The sequence below is a fragment of the Macaca nemestrina genome, chromosome 8 (assembly GCF_043159975.1).
Source record: "Macaca nemestrina isolate mMacNem1 chromosome 8, mMacNem.hap1, whole genome shotgun sequence".
Classification (NCBI taxonomy): domain Eukaryota; kingdom Metazoa; phylum Chordata; class Mammalia; order Primates; family Cercopithecidae; genus Macaca; species Macaca nemestrina.
Genome location: NC_092132.1, coordinates 17,244,649 through 17,267,386, shown reverse-complemented (window position 1 = coordinate 17,267,386; position 22,738 = coordinate 17,244,649). Strand labels below are relative to the sequence as shown.

General features: G+C 44.7%; 1 long non-coding RNA gene, 1 other non-coding gene and 1 pseudogene across 8 annotated transcripts in view; 2 read left to right on the top strand and 1 right to left on the bottom strand.

Annotated features, from left to right (window-relative positions):
- Positions 1 to 22,738, top strand: part of LOC105492794 (uncharacterized) — a 205,111-nt gene that overhangs the window by 96,026 nt on the left and 86,347 nt on the right. The gene's annotated exons all lie outside the window — the stretch shown is intronic.
- On the top strand, positions 6,281 to 6,441 carry LOC112428654 (U1 spliceosomal RNA). Its single transcript, XR_003020713.1, has one exon. It is a non-coding gene; the product is annotated as a U1 spliceosomal RNA (small nuclear RNA).
- LOC112428661 (U4 spliceosomal RNA) lies at positions 18,323 to 18,395 on the bottom strand (annotated as a pseudogene).

The following is a 22,738-nucleotide window of genomic DNA, read 5'->3' as shown; positions in this document are numbered from 1 at the left end:
AGCTGCTGGGAGCAGAAAGACAGAACAGGGACAAGTGCTGGGTTTCTGAGGCCCGCAGTGTTGAGCATAGCCTCAGGCAGTCTGTTCTATGACAGAACCTGAAGAAAGGCCCAGGCATTTGCGTCTGTGCCCGCAGTTCTACTTGACCTAAAGGCACTTCTCGCACTGGGAGCCTGCCTGTCTGTACCTGCCTAGAAATCAGCCTGGCTGGGACACACGCCGATTGGAGGGCATCCTCACCTTTCCCACCCATGAGTCAGGACTGTTGCCTGCCATGCAGCAAAGGCACCAGGAACAGAGCCAGACACTTAGGGTCTACCCCAGGCTCCACCTACCACTGCCTATGTGACTCTAGGCGAGTCTTTTACAGCTTGTCAAACTTCTCTCTTTCTTAAAAAAAAAAAAATTCTTGCCAGGCACAGTGGCTCACACCTGTAATTCCAGCATGTTGGGAGGCTGAGGTGGGTGGATCACTTGAGGCCAGGAGTTCGAGACCAGCCTGGCCAGCATAGTGAAACCCTGTTGCTATTAAAAATACAAAAATTAGCTGAGCATGGTGGCACACACCTGTAATCCCAGCTACTTGGGAGGCTTAGGCACAAGAGTCACTTGAAACCAGGAGGCAGAGGTTGCAGTTAGCCAAGATCGTGCCACTACGCTCCAGCCTGGGCGACAGAGCAAGACTGTCTCAAAACACACATAAAAATTAAAAAAAAAATTTTTTTTTAAGTCAGGGACTTAGCTATGTGGCCCAGGCTAGCCTCCAATTTCTGGGCTTAAGCGATCCTCCCACCTCAGCCTCCTGAGTAGCTAGTACTACAGGCACACATCACACACCCAACCAGACTTCAATTTTCCCAGCCACATCATGGACCAGAAGCCACTTGGTCTGCTTGTGAGGATGACGGAACCTTGCCCGAGGAAATGGGCAATGAATGGGAGCCTGTTTGTTTCTCCTTCCAGCTCCTGACCCGCCTAGCTCCTGACCCTCTCAGTGTCATTCTTGCTCACCCCTAGCCCCACTCCCTGGATATGCAGACAGGATGGGCTTCTTCCCTTTAGACCCTCACTTGCTCTTTTGGACTCCTCTCCTGGCCTTGCCTCCCCCTGGTGTCATCTGCTGGCTCCCTGCCTGATACTGCCACACTGGCCATGCTGGCCCCCTGGCCTTTGTTGACACCGCATCAGCAGGCTCCCGCTTCCCTGTCAAGGGATACAAGCCGGCACCAGTCTTTCGCCACAAGGTGTGTGTGTAAAGATTGCTTCCTGTACTTGATGTCCACAGGATTTTAAAGAACTCTCGGCCCACTCGGAACTCTACACTTGAAACAGAAACATCTTCTCAAAACACCTTTGGTATTGGCCCATTTCTCTATTACTGTTTCTTGTGGTTTCATATTGAGGTTTTTGGTGCATTGCAATTGCCCTGGAGTTTATTTTTAGTAGTAAAGACAGAGTTCAATTAATGTCAAAACATGAGGGTAATTGCAGAGGAAGGATTAGTAAGTCTAGGGGAAAATGTGCCTAATTTTTTTTTCTTCTGATAACATCTTTCACTGATCATACACTGTCACACCCACAGATACGGAGCTTCCTCTGCGATGCCTGTAATGAGCTAGGCCCAAGCGGGGAGCAGTGGCTGTGGCTGTGCCAACCCCTGAAAATGAAAGCATTTCTGAGTGTCTTTCAGTCCAGCTCACATAGCAGCCAGCCGCACAGGTGACCACCCTCTGCAGCTGTCACTATGGGTGTTGATTATCATTATGGTTTTCAGGAAAGGCTGGGCTTTGGCATAGTCAAGTCTGATCCTCTCCCTGAGGGCATTTCTTCTGTCTCCAGAAGCAGCATTTCACTTTCCTGAACATCATCTCTCCTCCCCTGGATTGCAGGGTCTGGGTCTTGTTCTCTGTCTGCTTCCAGCTTTTGGCATTTTGACAGCACATAGGACATGCTTGGCGAACGTTTTCTTGGGTTGAGTGAATTCAGGACACTGACTTGGGGCTGGAAAGGCAAAGTGAGGAAGAAAGTATTCGCCCTTCAGAAGCTCCCCAGTCTGTCTTGAGAAACAAAGGCAGCCCTGCCATCTGCCCAGGACTTTACAGTTTATAAAGTGATTGCTCCTCCTTTCTCCTCTCTTGTAATGCACAAATATCAAACGAGAACCTGCAGTGTGCTACTGCGCAGGGTGCCTGTGCCTGGAATAAAGGAGAAAAGCCGCTGTGCTTTCTCTGAAGGAAATCGCAGAGAGTGAAGCCAGCTTCATGATCCCAGAATTTCACAGATGAAGGGACTGGAGGCTTGGAGCAATTGCATTGCTTGAGATCCCCCCTGCTCATGGATGGTGGCTCTCAAATCAGTGCACGAGTCTTCTGAATCCCTTAAATCTTCCCTGTGCCCGCCTGTTCTCCTGGCACATTCTTTGTACTCTCTCATGCTGCTCCTCACCCCCTCTCCATACGTCTCTACTTCACCACCATTGTTCTCTGCCCACTCCTAGCCCCTTCTTTCAGCTCTGTTTCTTCTGAAGATGAAACAGAAAGGCACTTTCTCTCTACAGTGCCTTTTGTGGGAAGGGATCTGCTGATAGGGGGATGTGTTTGGGAACATGGTCTCTCCAACCTTCCCTGGGAGCAGAGCCTCGGGTCTCACCGAACCCACCTCCCCAGCACTTTGTGTGGTGACTGGAAGGCGGTAGCCATTCCCTCCTGTCCTCTCTGCCCTTGTCCACTTCCCTGCTATGAGTCAGGTGCTGAGATAGATTGTGAGGAGTAAACAGAGTAGATAAAAAAAGAGCTTTATCCTTCTTTAAAGTCTTTAAAATACACAGGTGTATTAGTCAGAGTTTTCCAGAGAAACAGGACCAATGGAAGATGCAGATCAATGCATATCCATGTCTATATCGATATCTACTTTGATATTTAAATCTGTATCTAGGAGATTTATTTATTATAAGGTATTGGCTCATGCAATTATGGAGCCTGAGGGGTTCTGTGATTTGCCACCTGCAAGCTGGAGACCTAGGAAAGCAGCTGTTGTATCAGAAAGGGCAGAGGGCTGGAGAGCCTGTGGTGTAGATTCCAGTCTGGGTTCGAAGGCCTGAGAACCAGGAATGCCAAGGCAGGAGAAGATCGGTGTCCCAGCACAAGCAATCAGGCAGAGATGAAATTCAACCTTCTTGTGCCTTTCTGTTCTATTCAGGTCCTCAGTGGGCTGAGCGAGGCCCACCCCGCATTGGAGAGGACCATCTGCTTTACTCAGTCTCCTGGTTGAAATGATAACCTCATCTGGACATACTCAGAAATGCTGTTTAACCAGCTCTCTGGAAATCCTGTGGACCAGTGAAGTTGACACACAAAATTAACTATCACACTGCAGAGGCACAGTCTATTTACCTGTATTTACTGGGTAACGTGCATCTCGGCTCACCAGGCTGGTTTCACTGCCTTGGCCCAAAGCTGCCCTTTGAGTGTTGATCCCTAGCTGACCCCTTTGATCCTTCATAGCCCCATCTTTAAAACAAGAACCCTGAATCAAGTGACTGTAAGAGCCTCTCTTGTCCTGTTCTGATTGTATCCTGGCTTTGAGTGTTTGCCTAAGCTGAGCCCAATTGACCGTTGTCATTCCTTGTCTCTTTCTTGCTCAGACATCAGTTAGGTATTTATTGAACACCCTGTGTTCACAGCATCCGGCTCCTGAGACTGGAGACAGCTCTTGACTCCTGGTTTTGCTCTTTGCAACCTATTGGACCACTTTCCTTTTAAGATACACCCCTCACATTATAGCAATGTATCTAATTGTTTGTTCATTTTCTTAATTGTACATCATATCAGTCCATCAGTCAGTTTTCCTCCTGAAATATGCTAAGTATTGAGAATTATAATAGATACTATTAAGCGCCACTAATAAAGTGCTATCCTTATAGTAGTAGTAGTGTTTGAGGCGATGGTCGTGTTAGTACTAGTAGTCATCAAGATGGCTATGAAGAGACTACTTCTAATCTACCAGTAATCATGGTAAAAATAGTAATAGCTCAAATGCATTATTCATGGTGTTTCAAGCACTTTACATTATATTATCTCATTTACTCTTCACAACCTGTGAGGAAATGGAGATGATTATGTAATATGCTCAAGTTTGCAAATGAAGGAATCTTCCTGCGGAATGTTCTGGGCTTTTGCATAATTTCAAAATTTCTTTTCTTTTTTTTTTTTTTTTAACTTAAGGTTAATGTTTAGAAGCTTTTACTAATGCGAGGACCATTTGCTAAATCTGTGTAAGTGCTACACATTTGGGCATCTCCATCCCAACATACCTCTTATTGCCATTGCCTGAAAGCAGACACCTTCTCCTCCCTCCCTCAAGGACCTCTGAGCTTGCACTCCAATTCCTCCCCCACACTCACCTTTCTCCTTTCTGTTCCTCTTGGGATCCAGGTTTATTTGAGGAGTTAGGAAAAGCTCCTCAAATATTTCCTTCAACTTTTGCTCCCCACGGGGACTATCTTACCCTGCTCCCATTAAACTCTGAACAATGTTATCAGCCTGAAAAATGGATTGGCATAAGTGTGTAATGTCGAAGCTGGGAGGGACTGTGGCGGCCATCCAGCCCCCTGCTTTCAATGACACTTGAGGAAAATCGAATCCAAAGACCAAAAGCAGCCGGGATCGGTGGCTCACTCCTATAATCCCAGCACTTTGGGAGGTTTCATTCTTAAATTTGTAACAGTAAATAACAGAACCTCCACCCAGGCCTCTCGTGGATCCAGGCCTCTCGTTCTCTCCCTCATTCCCAGGTATAGGCCGGGTTTCAGAAACCCTGCACCACATAGACCCTGGGCCTGAGTTGCTGTGATCAATAATGACTCTGCTGGTAATTTGTGTCCTTTTGCTTGTAACTGTTTCCTTTTTAGTTTGGTCACCCTCCCAGAGCTGGATGCAACGGAGGCATACTCACTGTGGGATGCAGGGCATCCTGCATCCTGCGGAATTTTTTTTCCTCCAAAAATGAAACCTCAAAGTTAGGACATTGTCCTGTCCATGGACTGTACAACAACACTGAGCCTCAAGGACTCATATTGGCATTTTTCTTCTTTCACAGAGCGTGAGCACCTTGGCTTCAAGCTCACGAGAAATCAGATCAGGACTTAACGCTGGGTTAAACAAAAGTTTCATAAAGATAGAATCAAGGAAAAAAAAAAAAAAAGAGAAACCAATGTAAGTGCCATCCTCCCTGAATTGCATCTTACCTGAGTCTTCAGCCGCCGCCCCCTGATGCTGTGGGAGGAAACGGGAAAGTGACTGGCCATGGGGACATGGGTGGGGGAGTGTGAGGGTTAGTGGTAGTAGGGAGGTAGTGCTTCTGTGAAGCCAGACAGGAGACCTGAGCCTGGCTCTCTGCTTTGCTGCTTGCCAGCCCTCTGGCTGGGAAGAAGGCTCTTGGCCGTTGTGAGCCTCGGTTTCCTCTGCAGAGTGAGCTGTTCTGAGGACTGGCTGACATTGCTGTCCGTCACTCTTCCAGGACCCTGAGGATTTCAGCTCTACCCATGGGCACTGAACTGAACATTCACTGGTCATTTGGTTCTAGTTTTTTTTTTTTTTTTTTTTAAAAGGAGTTTTACTCTTGTTGCCCAGCCTGCAGTGCAATGGCGTGATCTCAGCTCACCACAATGTCTGCCTCCCAGGGTCAAGTAATTCTCCCCAGTAGCTGGGATTACAGGCATGAGCCACCACATCTGGCTAATTTTGTATTTTTAGTAGAAACAGGGTTTCTCCATGTTGGTCAGGCTAGTCTCAAACTCCCGACCTCAGGTGATCCACCTGCCTCAGCCTCCCAAAGTGCTGGGATTATAGGAGTGAGCCACCGAGCCTGGCCGCTTCCGGTCTTTGGATTCGATTTTCCTCAAGTGTCATTGAAAGCAGGGGGCTGGATGGCTGGCCGGCCTTCCTTCCTTCCTTCCTTCCTTCCTTCCTTCCTTCCTTCCTTCCTTCCTTCCTTCCTTTCTTCCTTCCTTCTTTCTCTCTCTCTCTCTTTTGGAACATCCATACTTTCTGGCACTATAAGATGCTTAGGGCTTATCTTGTATATTTCCAACCCCAGTTATAGAATCAGCCATTTCTTCAAGGATCCCCTGTCATTTTATTGGAGAAAGGACTTAGAATCCAAGATCTGGGTGCTGGATGTGCTTGAGGTGTTATTTCCTCCAGATCTTCTCAACCGACAGAGCAGTGAAATATATGTGTGTAGGGAGGATGGGGAGAACAATTTTTTAATATATATATGAATACTTATCTGGCAGGGGACATACCATGATCACGAAGGTGGTTTCCCAGGGTGAGGCTTATCCATTGCACTCCAGCTGTGCTGACCTCTGTGATTCCCCCAAATGTGGGAGACTTGACTGCATAATTTGTGGTAATGGGAGACTACTTTTGCACTCTCCCCTGTAAAAAATTTTAAAAATAAATACATAAATAAATAAATGTATATATATGAATCCATGTGGATGCATGTATGTGTAAATATTTCTCCAGGTATCCATCTTATCTATGTAAAACTAACTATGAGTTCATACTGCTGTCTCCAACTCTAATTCATTACCACATTCACCCATTTTTTTTTGTTTGTTTTTTTGAAATGGAGTCTCACACTTGCCCAAGCTGGAGTGTAGTGGTGTGATCTCAGCTCACTGCAACCTCCCTCTCCCAGGTTCAAGCGATTCTCCTGCCTCAGCCTCCGGAGTAGCTGGGATTACAGGTGTCCACCATCACGCCTGGCTAATTTGTGTACTTGTAGTAGAAACGGGGTTTCACCATATTGGCCAGGGATGGTTTCGACCTCCTGACCTCAGGAGATCCAAGCACTTCAGCTTCCCAAAGTGCTGGGATTACAGGCATGAGTCACCACGCCTGGCCTCCATCCACTTTTAACAAACTTGGTTTTTTTGCCCACATTGATTGATAAAAGAAGGTAATGAACGGAGACGTTGGAAAGTTCACGTGGGGCAAGAACAGTGGGCTAAGAACATTGGACTTTTCCCTATGGTCAGTGTGGCCTCATACAACAAAAATCAAGATGAGTCAGATGCATGTAGAAAGAGACTCCGAAATGTGTACTGCCCAGATGTTTGCAAACCGGGACACTGTGTTATGTTCACAGGCCTTTGAAGGTGTCTCTCCCTGGGCTCCATGTGCCCTTTCTGCTTTCTGGACTATCCCGTCAGCTCCTACTGACAGCCTTTCCTGCTTCCCTTTCCCTCCCATGCCACTCCCACTCCATACAACCTCTTCCCCTGCACACTGCTCCTAGAACCCCTGGGCTAGCCCCGTCGGGGTTGTCCTTGCCTTCCTGGGACCTGAGGCACACAGAATGAGGATGAAAGTGTTGACGTATCATGTAGAATCCCCCACCTGAGTTCTTTCTCAGCCAGGCATCCCAAACTCAATTGTCTACAGAGGCCAGACAGCCAATAAAAATAAGTGACGTGGGCCTCCTGGGCAGTCAGGAGGGCTTGGTGCAGAACTGAAAGCACCAGAAGTAACGAAGAGCCAGGAGATCAGGCCAGCACCTGCTCTGAGTGGTCAGGTACCTCCCTGGTTGCTTAGCAAGTCAGTTGTTGAGAAATGTTTTGACTATGGTCCTTGTGTATGCCCAGTATAAAGGGGGCAATGACCAGTCTGTGGCCACTGCTTATGGCCCTGAAAGTCTGCAGGCCCAGAGTGGCCAGACCTGGTTTTTCAAAGGAAAACTGGCAGGTGGGAAGGACAGAGGGCCTTGCCCCTTCCCATTTGCCTCCTGTGCCTGATAGTGTCACCGTAGCAATACTTTCCTGGAGGCAGCACTTTGTCCCATAGCAATAGTTGATTTAGTGTATAGGGCTTTTGTTGTTCTTGTTTATTCCCATACCTGGAACCAGCTGCGTTGTGCTACTAACAGAGATGACAGCCCAACCTGGAGCTCTACAAGGTCCTCCAGGCTTCTCAGTTCTGATCATCCCACCCGCAGATCCCATCACCAAAGGGGTGTACTTGCTTTATGCAGCTGCTGCTTCTCCCAGACCTCATTGTCCCCCTTGTGCCTTTTCCGTGTTCAATACATGGTTTGTTTTTTATCTGAAATTCTACCCGTTAAAACATCTGGTATGTTTCCTCTTCTCTTGCGAGGTGTATTTCTGTATTTCCTACCTTTGTATCCTCTGCTCGATTCAACTTGAAGCAGGTTTCCAAGCTCATCACTTGGAGGCCCAGGGCATTGCCACTGCCCCCCACCCCGCCGCCCACCGCCCACCTGCAGGCCTGTGCCAGGAAGCCCTGTGTGCTGTCTGCACTCCATTTTGCTGCTTGTCCACAACCGTCAGCCATGACTGCTCCTGAGGGGCTCGCCAGCAGCCCTGTTTCCCAGCCTGCTGTGTGTAAGGTGATGCTTCGGGTTTTCCACAGTGAACAATGGTTCCCAGAGTGGGCAGGACTCCCTGGTGTCTGCAAGGGTGTGTGACTGTGCAGGGTGGAAACAACCTTGTCAAAATAAACCAGGGCAGTGCTGAGGGGGGAAGTGAGGCTGGCTGGGGGGAAATGTGGGCTGAGTGCTTCTTGGGGGGTTTCCTCTGCACCAGTGCCTGGCCGCTCAAGGGTCCCAGAAGGCAGAGGCTGACACACTTCCTGTAACCCTTTCAGACTCGCCATTGGCCCCCACCAGATCAGGAATCTTGTTTTCCCTTGTTCACCTTGAGCCACTCACAGAGTGGGAAACGTTTGCTTATAGAAGGAAAACAATCCTCCTTCCATCATTCCCCCTTTGCTCCTGTGTTTGCCCATTTGGGCTGCTGTAAGAAAGTACCATAAACTGGGTGGTTTACAAACAACAACAATTTATTTCTCACAGTTCCTAAGGCTAAAAGTCCAAGATCAATGCGCTGGGAGATTTGGTGTGTGGTGAGAACCTGCTTCCTGGTTCAGTGTCTTCTTACTGCGTCCTCCACGCTCATGATCGGATTGCCTCCCAAAGGCCCTACCTCCAAATCCCATCACCTTAAGGGTTAGAATTTCAAATGTGAATTTTGGGGAGATAGCTACATTCAGACCGTGGCAGCTCCCCAGCACAATCCTGCTCTACCGAACTCAGCTTCTTGACCAGGCACGTCAACAATCTTTCTGTCCCTCTGATGCCAGAACTTTATGTTTCTGAGGGTGAAACTTGAGTGATTAATTCACAGTATTCCTCGGGATTCCTCTCTGATTGTTGACTGCATAAATGAGCGAAAGGCCTGGATAATCCCTAACAGGTGCCTGAGACTCACATCAGCCCTGGGTGATTCCCCATGGCCAGGGGCCCACCTCAGTTCCCAGGGACCCGTGGGCATGATCATTATGATGAGCCACTACTCTCCAACCTGGCCTCTGCACCTGTGTGACATTTTCCTCCCATTGCTTTACATGTTACTCTTTCTTATTCAGTAGAATGTGCAGATTGGTCAGGGTGTGTATTAGTTTCCTACAGCTGCTGTAACAAAGTACCACAAACTAGGCTGCTCAAAACAACAGAAATGTATTCTCTCATAGTTGTGAAAGCCAGAAGTCTGAAATCAAAAAGTTGTGAGGGCTGTGTTCTCCCTGCAGACGCCCAGAAAAATCCTCTCTTCCTCTCTCCTGTCCTCTGCTGGTGGCTGGCCATCCTTGGTGCTCTTTGGCTTCTCATTGCATCATCCAAGTCTCTGCCTCCATCCTCCCGTGTCCTCTCCTGTGTGTTTGTGTCCAAATTTCCCTCTTCTTAGAATTGCATCTTCTCTAATCCAGCATGACCTCATCATAAGTCGATTACATCTGCAAAGACCCAATTTCCAAATAAGGCACATTCACAGGTACTGGGAGTTAGGACTTCAACATATCAGTTTTGGGGACACAGTTAAAACCACAACAGAGTATAAGGAGAAAATATTACAACTTCCTTTCTTTTCTTTTCTTTTCTTTCTTGTCTTTCTTTTCCCTTCCTTCCTTTCTTCCTCCTTCCCTCCCTCCCTCCCTCTCTCTCCTCCGCTCCCTCCCTCCCTCCCTCCCTCCCTCCTTCCTTCCTTCCTTCCTCCTTTCTTTTTTCTTTCTTTCTTTCTTTTTTTTTTTTGATGGAGTCCCGCTCTTCTGCCCAGGCTGGAGTGCAGTGGCGTGATCTCAGCTCGCTGCAACCTCCATCTCCCAGGTTCAAGCGATTCTCCTGCCTCAGCTTCCCAAGTAGCTGGGACTACAGGTGCCTGCCACCACAGCTTTTTTTTTTTTTTTTTTTTTTTTTTTGTATTTTCAGTAGAGACGGGATTTCACCATGTTAGCCAGGATGATCTCAATCTCATGACTTTGTGATCTGCTTGCTTTCTTTCTTTTCTTTCTTTCTTTCTTTCTTTCTTTCTTTCTTTCTTTCTTTCTTTCTTTCTTTCTTTTTCTTTCTTTCTTTCTTTCTTTCTCTCTCTTTCTTTCTTCTCTTTTTCTCTCTCATTTCCTTCCTTCCTTCCTTCCTTCCTTCCTTCCTTCCTTCCTTCCTTCCTTCCTTCCTTCCTTCCTTCCTTCCTTCCCTCCCTCCCTCCCTCTCTTCCTTCTTTCCCTCCTTCTTCCTCTTCTCTCCTCTCTTCTCTTACCCTTCCCTCCCCTTTCCTTCTCTCTCCTCCCCTCCCCTCCCCTCCTCTTCTGTCTCCTCTGCTCCCCTGCCCTCCCCTCTCCTCTCCTTTCTTCTTCTTCTTTTTCTTCCTCTTCTCCCCTTCCCCTTCCCCTTCCTCTCCTTCTCCTTCTCCTTCTCCTTCTTCTTCTTCTTCCTCCTCTTCCTCTTCTCTCTGTTGCCCAGTCTGGAGTACAGTGGTAGGATCATGGCCCACTGTAGCCTAGACGTCCAAGGATGAAAAGATCCTCTCTCCTCAGCCTCCCAAGTACCTGGAACTACAGGTGTGTGTTCTCATGCCTGACTAGTTTTTATATTTTTTGTAGAGACAGGATTTCATCATGTTGCTCAGGCTGGTCTTGAAGAGATCCACTTGCCTCTGCCTCCCAAAGTACTGGGATTACAGGCGTACACAATTGTGCCTGGCCTGTTTATTTCTCTTTTATAAAATGTCTTTGTTTTCATCTCTGTTATAATAATAATATAGGCATTCATATGTGTAAATTATAAGTGAGTTCTTATATAGATTTGGGGGACTATTCTCCAACATGACTGATGAGGGCATAGTCAAAAGACAAATTAATCAGGCCACCAGTCTGATTTATGAAGGGTCCCTGTCTTAGTCTATTTGGGCTGCTATAACAAAATATCGTAGACTGAAGAGCTTAAACAGTAGACGTTTATATTCTCACAATGCTAGAGGTTGGGAAGTCCAAGGTCAAAGTTTGAACTGACTCGGTTTCTGGTGGGGGCTTTCCTCGTGGCTTGCAGATGGCTGCCTTCTTCAGTGTCCTTACATGGTTGTAGGAGCAGAGAGGGTTCTCTGGTGTTTCTTCTTATAAGGACACATATCCTTTCAGATTAGGGCTTCACCCTTAGGACCTTGTTTAACCTTACTAATTTTCATCAAGTTTCTGTCTCCAATACAGTCACCTTGGGGGGTAGGACTTCAACATATGAATGCAGCATGGATGGTGACACCTTTCAGTCCACAGCAGGCCCCGACTACTGGATTTCATTGTACAATAAGATCCCCTTGTCTCTTGTGAATTATAATGAATATTAGTCTGTAAAGTGGGTCTGTGTAATCCAGCTAGTTTGTATACCGTAGGCAATCAAGAACTATGGATTTACTGGGTTTATTGGGTCAGGGAGAAGGGAGGGCTTTATCCAGGTGCCAGCACTTCTTCACCTTTCTCTACATTTGCTCATCCCGGAGGTGGGGTTTAACTGGGTCTGCCTTGTCCCCTCACTTCCCTCTCTGCTGAGAGAGTCCTGAGCCCACCCATTATTGGTAGCAAAGCCCTGGGCACAATCTCCGTTTTCCTATTTGTAAAATGGAGCTAACAATAGTACCCATCTCATCAGATGGCTCTAGAGATGAAATGAGATAATGTATTTGTGGCCTTAGGACAACAGTGTTCCTGCTACAGGGAGAAGCCTGGGCCAGGAGATAGATTAGTTTCCAGATACCACCGAAGTAGCCTTTCAAATACAAATTACCTGCCTCACTTTCCAGCTGTGCAGTCCTGAACAAGTTACTTTCCCTCTCTGATTTTCCACTCTTTGTTACCTGTAAATGTAACAACGCCTTTCTTTATGTTGTTGGGAAGTCCACATAAAGTGACGTGAAATTGATTGTAAAATACAAAACGGGCTGGGCACAGTGGCTCACGCCTGTAATCTCAACACTTTGGGAGGCTGAAGAGGGTGGATCACCTGAGGTCAGGAGTTCAAGACCAGCCTGACCAACATGGAGAAAGCCTGTCTCTACTAAAAATACAAAATTAGCCAGGCGTGGTGGCGCATGCCTGTAATCCCAGCTACTACTCCAGAGGCTGAGGCAGGAGAATCCCACGAATCTGGCAGGCGGAGGTTACGGTGAGCAGAGATCACACCATTGCACTCCAGCCTGGACAACAAGAACAAAACTCCGTCTCAAAAAAAAAAAAAAAAAAAAAAAAGAAAAAAGGTTACAACACAAATGTTGGCAACTATCACTAATAAGTTTGACTATGAAACCTCACTACTACATTTGTATTGTCTTAGACCAAGCTTGTGAGAATTTTTTGTGATTTGTTTTTAAAGCTCATCAGCTATCGTTAGTGTTAGTGTATTTTATGTGTGGCCCAAGACAATTTCTCTTCTTCCAATGTGGCCCAGGGAAGCCAAAAGATTGGACACCCCTGTCTTAGACTTTTAAGGAGCTGTGATTGAAGGATGGAGACTGGGCCAGGTGGGGCTTGGTGCAAGTTTAAGCTCTTAGGTCATTTCTAAACAGCAAACCTCTCAAATAGCATCCAACAGATATGTTAGTCTTGTCGTCTTTCCCCTGGTATCTTTTGTACATGTACATGTACCTGCTGCTGTCCGCAGCCTGTCCTGGAGCCCTGACTTAGTTAAACCTCAGAACATCCCTCTGCATCCGGATGCATCCAATACTCTCGGTTTGTCTGACTCCTGCTGTACTCCCTGCGTCTGCCCAGCTGTTGACACAGCCACATATGGCTTCCTTTGCCGCAGCTTTCAGCATTCTGGTGGCTTGTAGTGCTGAGTGTTAGCGAAGAAAGTGGCTACTGTCATACACTGCTGCTGAAGGGTAGAGGGTGATGAACAGGACCAACCTCTCTAAAGGAAGTTTCGAGGCCAGGTGTGGTGGCTCACACCTGCAATCCCAGCACTTTGGGAGGCCAAGGCAGGCAGATCACTTGAGGTCGGGAGTTTGAGACCAAGCTGCCAACAAGGTGAAATCCCGTCTCTACCAAAAAATACAAAAATTAGCCAGATGTGGTAGTGCATGCCTGTAGGCCCAGCTACTCAGGGAGCCGGCTCAGGGAGGAGAATCACTTGAACCTGGGAGGCAGAGGTTGCAGTGAGCTGAGATCGCGCCCCTGCACTCCAGCCTGGGTGACAGAGTGAGACCTTTTTATTTTTAAATAAAAAAATCAAAATAAATAAGAAAATAAGGGAAGGTTGGCCAGGACTTCTCAAAGTTTAGAGTATATGCACCCTTTGGCCCAGCAATCCCACTTCTCGGAGTCTGTCCCCTAGAAATAGTGAAGGAAGTTTCAAAAACTTTATTCAACAGCATTAATAGTGTATCAGAACCCTGAAGACAGCCTAGCTGGCCAACAGTACAATGCTCAGCTGCCACTAAAAAGAATGAGATGCTGTGTCCTTCTCAGTGCCTCAGATCAGGAGGCACCTGCTATTGGTTTGTCATATTACTAATGATGTTTACTTCCATCACTTGATTAGGGTGATGTCTGCCAGATTTCTCTACTGTAAAGTTTCTGTTTTTCTCTCTGTAATGAATAAGTATTTTGTCAGGAGATACTTTGGAACTATGTGAGTATCTTGTTTCTCGTCATACTTCCACCAAACTAATTTTAGCATTCATGGATAATTCTTGTCTGAAACCGTTATTACTACAGTGTGTGTCAAACAATGGTTTTCTACTTCCATCATTACTTCTACATTTGTCAAGTAAAATTTTACTATAAGGCAGATATTTTCTTTTATATTACAAAAATCATTTTTTTTGGTATCAGTATGGACTCATGGAGTCTCATTATATTGGTTATAACCCATGAATATAATACATTTTGTGCTCAGATTTTTCTAGATTTTACATTGGGATGCGCTTCAAGTTGGGTTCTATGTATTTTTGCCATTTTACTGTTGTTTTTTGAGCACTGCCTTACCTTTTGGCGTCACAAGATATTCTAGGCTCAGTATATACTTTGTCTGCTCCAGCCCTGGAATCAGCCATTGCTGCTGTGCTGTCCTTGCCAGAAGTATAACCTGAATTTAACAAGGAGGAAATACCAGACAAACACAAATGGAGTGACATTCTACTGAACAACTGAGCAGCACTCTTTAAAAATGAAAGACAAAGAATGACTGAGGAATGAGTTCAGATTAAAAGAGGCGAAGGGGGCCGGGCGTGGTGGCTCACGCCTGTAATCCCAGCACTTTGGGAGGCCGAGGTGGGCGGATCACAAGGTCAGGAGATCGAGACCACGGTGAAACCCCGTCTCTACTAAAAATAGAAAAAATTAGCCGGGCGCAGGGGCGGGCGCCTGTAGTCCCAGCTACTCGGGAGGCTGAGGCAGGAGAATGGCGTGAACCCGGGAGGCGGAGCTTGCAGTGAGCCGAGATTGCGCCACTGCACTCCAGCCTGGAGGACAGAGCGAGACTCCGTCTCAAAAAAAAAAAAAAAAAAAAAGAGGCGAAGGGACACGCTCCAGCCGTAACTGCAACACGTGACTGCGGGGCTGCGTTCTGCACTGGAAAAAAGTGTTACTGATGAAATTTGAGTATTGTGTCTAGATTAAGCAACTAAGCAATGGTATTGTACTAAATTGCTAGATTAGGCAATAGTATTGTGCTAAAATTAATTTCCTGACACAATTAAATAATTGTACTCTGTATATAAGATGTCAAAATTGAGAAGTTGCAAGGCTAAATGGAATTTCTTTGTTTTTAAAACTCTTTATATATCTTCATATATCTGAAATTATTTTAAAAGAAAAACTAAAAAAAAAACCCCAAAACCTAAATACAAACCAGGAGATAGATATATCTGTACTAATATGGGATGATGTCCACAATCAATTGGAAAAGATCAGTTGTAGTGCTGTTTGTATAGAATTGGCCCTTTTTGTAGAAGCAAGACAGAACAATATAGTGCATATGCATATTTATCTACACATGGGAGAAATTCTGAGAAGGGCACATACTTCCTGTTAACAGACATTTCTGGGAAATGTGTTTGGAAGGTGTGAGACACCTTTTACTTTTTGATGTCTTAAAAAGAAGAGCATGTTTTAATATGATAATGAGAAAACAGTAAGAATGTGGGTTGTATGCATGAGTGTACTTCTACATGTGTAGGTTTAGGTTTGATGTCTTCCCATCCAGCTTATTCTCTTTTGCATTTTCCTGCACAGGCAGTGCTGTGCAATGTCTTGCCCAGTGGACACCCACCTAGTTTTCACTCCACAAACCACTGTCCTACATCTGATCCTTAACAAAGTATGTTAGTTGTAGACACAAAGGTGGCCTACATTTCATACTGGTTGACAGTAATGCCATTTGACTCATCTTATTTTTGTCTGAGGAGGCTGGAAATTTTTCATCCTCAGAAACTTTAGGGATAAATTTATTACTAAGATTGTATCATTTTGGTCTCCCCAGAGGAATGAAAAATTAGAAATTTTCCACGTGACAATCATTGCATTTACCTCTTTAAGGAGCAATGATTCTTTAAGTGGTGCTTGATTTATCTAAACCCGATTAATTAGTGAAAGGTCATCTGTTTCTCCCAGGAGTTTTTAATGATCATTAGGCTTTCGTAGTTACTGTGAAATTTTGTTTAAGTGGATTTATTTTGTGCAGGATTGTATTCAAGGCAGATGCTCCTTAATTTAAGAAGGAATATGTGAAAACACAAGTGTCTTCTCTTGAGTGAGGGCCTACTATGTGCCCTGACTTTTTACAAATATTGACTAATGTAACCTTCCTTACCATGTACCTTTCTTCCAATTTATCAGTGAGGAAACTGATGCAAAAAGGTATGCTCTCACAGGCTCTGGCATGTTCACTGAGTTAGCTCCAGAAAGAACTGTCCCCTTCTCATGCCTGTTCCCTACTTCTTTTGCGGCTAATTCTCTGAAATGGTTTCTGCCATTGTCTTCAGCTTTCTGGGCTGCCCCATCACCTGTGTTGCTTCTAAATGTCAGTTTCATTGCTGCCTTCTGGCTTCCTCTGCTTTTCTCTGACATGATGTCTCAGTGGATGCATCTCCCAGTAATGATTATAAAGGCGGTGATAATAATAAAAATAGAATACACAGGTGTCTTTATCAACCCTTGACCATGCTGGGCACAATGCTGAGCATGTGCGGGCATGATGTCTTTATTCTGCCCACTTAGCTGATGAGATTGTAGGGGCTCCCTGCAGGTTGGGGCCTGAAAACCACAGCCGGGTCCATCTAGGAACCAGAAGCTATGGTCAGGCTTACATGCTTTTTTCACATCAGTGTTCATGTAGATGTTTAAGTTCTTACAATAGGTTTTTGCAAGCTTGTGAACGCTGCCAAATTACGCTCGCCACACAATTGCAGCCACCTGTTCCCAGGCAGTATAAATATATGGTTGAACTAACATTAATACACATCACTATTTTATCAAGTGACATAATCAAGCTAATTATGAAGTATCCAAATATTAATTTGCACAGACTAAAAGCAGATGAAGTATTAGAAATCTGCATATATCATTAGCAGAAACATTTTTTGGGGCCAAATGGTAAGGGAAAAAGGGGAAAATATTGTCCTTCAACAAAAATAATCATATTCCAGTAAGTATAATAAAAGAAATGACAAGCTTTTCAGAATTTCCATGACTAAAAATTGTTTTAGCTACAGTTAAAAAAGCATCACACAACAAAATATCTCTTGTTTAAAATATTTGCTACAAAAAGGCCTATTCTATATGTCCTGCATAAGAACAAGTATCTTTATATAAGAAATGTGTTTAATAGCCCTCTTTCATTCTTTTTCTCAAGCCCTCTCTGTTAAATTGCACCCAAAGGGGAAACATTAATTGAACTTTTAAAGCTTTTCTCTTTTTTTCTGTCTAAAGACATTAAAGACATATAGGTGGTATTAAATGAACCTTTAGCTAGAGCTCTGTGAGTTTTCAAAACAGATTTTATTTTTCTTTACCATAGGCCAACAGAGATTTTGAGAAACACATTGAAGGATCTGTTAACACTTGGTAAACCCAATAAAAGCAGTGGTTGTGCCAGTCCTGATCTGTCTTGATGTGAATGTGAACAATGGGAACCTGAGCTAAGCAAGTAAAGAATCATGCAGTGCAGTCACCATCTTCAGCATTTGAGATGACTAGCAGGGTAAACCACACTGTGTCTAAGATGCAATGCTAATTCTGTTTGAATTAAAAATATGCAAGCGTGGTACTGGATATTTTGACACGCAATCTTGCGAAATTTCTCATTGATAAGATTCTGACATAGGAACTACATTTGAGTAAGAATCATAGCTCAATACGGCATGATTTCAGGAAAGCCAACTGATAAGATAAAAGTGTTTCTGAGGCTGAACAGCAAGAATCTTTTGCTAAGAGTTAGAATAGATTGACAAGAACCTAAAATCAGAGTTGCAATTCTGCTGAGCTACTGCTTTTCAGTTCTCTGGTGGAAGCTTCACTGGACATATTGTGCATCAAGCCTCTATGTGACTGATTTGTGCCTCTTAAACTATGTCTTGTCTTAGATTCTCCATGGCAGTAGCTTTAGGCAACCCAGTTTTACTGAATGCAGCAATGGTTTCAGTGACCATTAGAATCCAATTTTAGGATGATACTTCTCCAAATTGTTAAAACTCCCTGGTGCTTTTCTCTTATAAACTGCAAAATGTCTTCATATTTCATCCCACTTTTCAGTTAATGCTAGGGTGACAGAAACTAGACTTCTCGCAAGACACATGACAGAGTAATATGGCAGCCAACTTCTTTGCCAAATTAAAGTTTTACAAGATTTAACCTGTCATCGAGACCTGGGATTTTGGTGGAGAGTCATCATCAAAAGCCAAGTTCAGTCCCTGGTTTGCCTTCTTTTCTGCACAAGAACAAGGGTTTTGATGGCTCTGGTCTCCGGGACCATCCATGGCTTTCTGTTAGCAATAATCGTGCCTTGGATAAACCTCATTGGGTACAATACTGCCACTGCGCAAAGCTCATGGCTTTCTTTCATAGCCAATGGCCTCTGACTTTTAGGAAGCCGTGTGGCCACCCCTCAGCAGACTTAGGAGAGGTCTTGGTTATTATTTGTTGTTTTATAAGGTGTCATCATTGAGCAGCTACTCTGGATCAAGCTCTGTGCTGGGCTTGAGGGGTACAGGGAAGTTTCTCATGACCTTGAATCACACACACTTGGTCTCACTCCAATAGCAGAAAACAAGTTAAAGTTCCCCATGGCTTGATACGTTTGCCTGCCATGTTAATTGCTGCTGTGATCTCTGCAGCATGGTCCAGAGAAGGCAATCAGTCAACAGTGAATGGGTTGAGATTTTTGTGATTTTGGTTCAGGAGTCTCAATCTCTAGAATAAAATCTAATCAAAGGGTAGGGCTATGTTTTTCTCTTGCCTTGGCTTCTTTGACTCTATCTGTGAATTCCCTGACCTAGGCCTCTGGCTCATTCTGTCTTAAGGTGCAAGAACCTCTAAAATGTAGATGGTAACAATCTCTAGACTACATGTATCTTGATGGTAGGGCCATCAAATGGATTTCCTCAGTATATGCAAGTCGTGTTTTGTAGGCATGGTAGGGACTTAGTCAATGTCTCAATCAGATTTGCTTCTGTTTAGCAAGATAATCTTTTGTAGGGGAGTGTTATGGACTGAATTGTTTTCTTCTTCCCAAATGTATATGATGAAACCCACCCCCATGTATTCAGTATTAAGAGGTGGACCTTTGGGAGATAATTAAGGTTAAATGAGATTATGAGGGTGGGGCCCTCATGATGAAATTAGTGCCCTCAAAATAAGAGACCCCAGAGAGCTTACTGTCTCTCTTCTCTCTCTGCTATGTGAGGACACAATGAGAAGGGAGCCATCCACAATGCAAGGAGAGGGCCCTCATCAGAACAGACCATACTGGCACCTTGATCTTGCACTTACAGTCTTCAGAACTGTAAGAAAATGAATTTTCTATTATTTAAGCCACCCAGTCTGGGGCAGTCTATTATGGCCTTCCAAACTGAGAAATACAAGGAAACTAGGGCCATGTTAGCTTTGCAGAGAGAAGATGTGGTGAGGAGTTAGGAGGTAGAGGCTGGACTTTCATGATGGTGATATTCAACTAGTGAAAGGCTGAGAAGAGGTCAAATATACTTCTTGTGGCCCCAAGGATCAGAACCAAAATGGAAAGGTAGAAACAGCAGGCAAACAGAAAGCAACCTTATACAAGGAAAAGGAACCTGAGAGAATGTTCTCTCTCTGACAGTGATTGGTATCTCATCACTGGAGAGATCCACACGGGGGTCATATTACTACTGAGAGGGGGTAGGGCTGAAAGGATCCAAGCATTGCACTGTGATGTGACCCCATAAGGTCCCTATAGACTTTGGGACTTGTGAGCTCACAGTGAATCATTACAAACAGAAACAATTCCTTCTTATTTGTGGAGCACATTAAAATTTCCAGAGCATTTTTATAAGTATATTATCTCCCATGATTTATATGAAAACATTAGAGTTGACATTCAATACACATTTGCTGAATGAGGGAATGGATGAAGGAGCTATTGTGGTACCTTGGTTGGCAGAAGAGGAATACATGGGCAGAGTGATTTCTGGACTTGCTAGGAAAGGCCAAGCCAGGTTTGGACCTGGGTCTCTACTGTACTCTTCACTCTACTCAGCCTTTTCCAAGGTGGAAATAATAACATTTTCTCTGAGGCTGATGCTTTTCTGTTTGTTTGTTTTGCATTTTTGTAAATTCATCAACATCAAGATCCCCTTTAATACTCACAAATGCCCTTTGAATCAGCTTTTATTGTTCACATTTTGCAAATGAGAAAATGGAGACTTCAAGAGTTGAGTGAGTTTAGCAAGGTCTTCAGCTCCTCTTGGGCAAAGCATTAGGGTTGCAGACAGTTGGGCACTCTCTTCAAATGAATGTGAGCCAATGTTGGCCCTGTTGGGTGTGCAAGGAGTTCTTGGAGAGTTGATGGACACCCTGTTTTGAGTCACATGAATAATTAGTCTAAGGAAACAGTAGTCAAACAGTTGACTCATTCTTTCTTGCACTCTTGCTGATCCTTAGCAATTTCTCGGCCGCTCCTCCTGCCAGAGTCCTGTTTTGTACCTTGTAAACAAATCACTCTAGGAGTTCCTAGTCCTGGCTGTATACCATAGTCACCTAGGGGCTTGCAAAATCTACTAGTATCCACCCCACTCCCACCGTACTCCAGACGTTAAGATTTAATTGATCTAGAGAGGGATCTGGGCTTTCGTTGTTTTAAAATTCTCTTTAGATGGTTGAGAATCACCAAATTTTTGTTGGTGTGGGGCAGGTTTGCACATTCAGGTTCATGAGTTATTGGAATGAGATATGAAGGGGCCTGCTATGTTCCCAGGGCCTGCTAGCTCTGTGCTGACTGCTTCTGGTTTTGTAGAAATGATTTCATTCCTCCTTTCCTGAAACCATCCTGATTTGCGGTCATGGTCTAGTGGGATGCCATGTGGATTTATACTGCAACTCTTGTTTTTACTAGCTCTGTGACCTCAGAAAGGCCACCCCCTACTTCCCTGTGCCTCTGTTTCCATCTACTCTGTAACATGGGGATAATAATGCTAGTTTCCTTGTAAGTCTGTTGTGACCATTAACTCTTGGGACTATGCCTGGTGAATAGTTAGGGTTCCACAAATAAGTCTTGCTTAATGGTATTGTTATCATTGCAATAGCTGCATGTGTGTGAGTGTAGAAATGTATACAAGATATTGTTCCTGGTTTTTTTATTTTTCTTTTTCTTCCCCCTGGCAGAGTTAGCCACTTCTTCCTGTGTGTAAGCATATCATCACTTTCTGTTTCTATTATGGACTTGTGTTTTTGTGGCCCTAACCTTATATATTAATTCCACAAATGTTTATTGAACACTTGCTGAATGCTGAGGAATGGACAAGAGAGATACAACCTCTGCCTCTTGAGCCATTTGAACTTTGAAGAGGACAGATGATGAACAAGAGGAAGTGGATCCTAGAGGGAAACAGGCTAGGATGCTACGGAGACTAGAACAAATGGTCCTTATTCGTACCTTGCTGTGGGGGAGACTCTCCTGACAGTGTTAGTTGTGTCACCTGCATTCTTTCTTTACCTTCCACATGTAGTGTCCTGGGACTTACTGTAATTACTTACTTCTCTATCCCTCAACAGTAAGTCCTAATCATCGGGGCTAGGAAATGTGCTTTGTCAAATGAATTAGTGAATGAATCGCACTGGAACAAAATAACTTTTTGTTCATTTTGTTCCAGTGCGATTCATTCATTAATTCATTTGACTCAATTTAGCTTAAACAGCACATCCCGAGATGCTGTGTTAAATCATGGAGTCACAAAAGACCTTTACAGAAATCTTTACAGTCTTCTGGGAACTCTAGACACGAATATGAGGATAGGTTTGGACCATTGTAACTGCTGTAATAGCTGTTGTTCTGGTGAGCAGTGGGGACCCAAGCATGAGTGGGCCTTGCAATACACATGTATGGGCCTGAGATAAATGAGTCAGTGTCTCTTGTGAAGCTCTGTTTTGTCAAGGGGAGGGAATGTGTCTTTTTTTGCATTTATTCCCTCCCAGGGTTTAGGTCACTGCCTGACACATGGCAGGTGCACAGTGGATACAGAGAGAGTGGTCGGACAGACGACACAGCTTTTCTCTGGGAATTTATCCTCATCTCTACAAGGGGGGTTAGCCAGTATTTTGAGGGTCTCCCTCAATGATCACATTCTAGAATCCTGTGATAGGTGCTGAAACAAGGCTCCCTCATTGGAGCTGCTTGAGAAGGTCATTCATTATTTTGTGACATCTTCAGACTCTCACCATTGCTAGAAGCTGACTAATTATGAGAAGTGAGGGCCTTGAAATGCCTCTCTCTGCACATCTGGTCTCACTGTCAAATAAAGTACTTATTTTTGATAAGCTCTTTGGCTTCTGTGAAGCCGCCTGGCCGTGTCTGGCCGTGGGCGGTGCTGATAATGAACCGAACAGAGAACACAGACTTGGCAGGGAAGGTGGGGACCCAGTGGGTAGAAAGAATGGGCTTTTTAGACCATTTCAAAGTAACAAGAAGGCTTACCACATTCACTTCCTCTGTTTCTATTGAAATTGAAGTTCTAGATGGACTGAACCTGACTAAGCAAAGGGAACGTGGACAGGAAAGCTAATGACAAATGCAAGTGGGTTATTTCTGGAGTGCTTTATACTCTCAGTGTCTTTGTGCCCTGAACTTTCTTCATCTGGACTCTAGGAGCACTTAAGCAATTAGCATGCCACCAGCTGGGTGCTGTGGAAAGATCATAGAC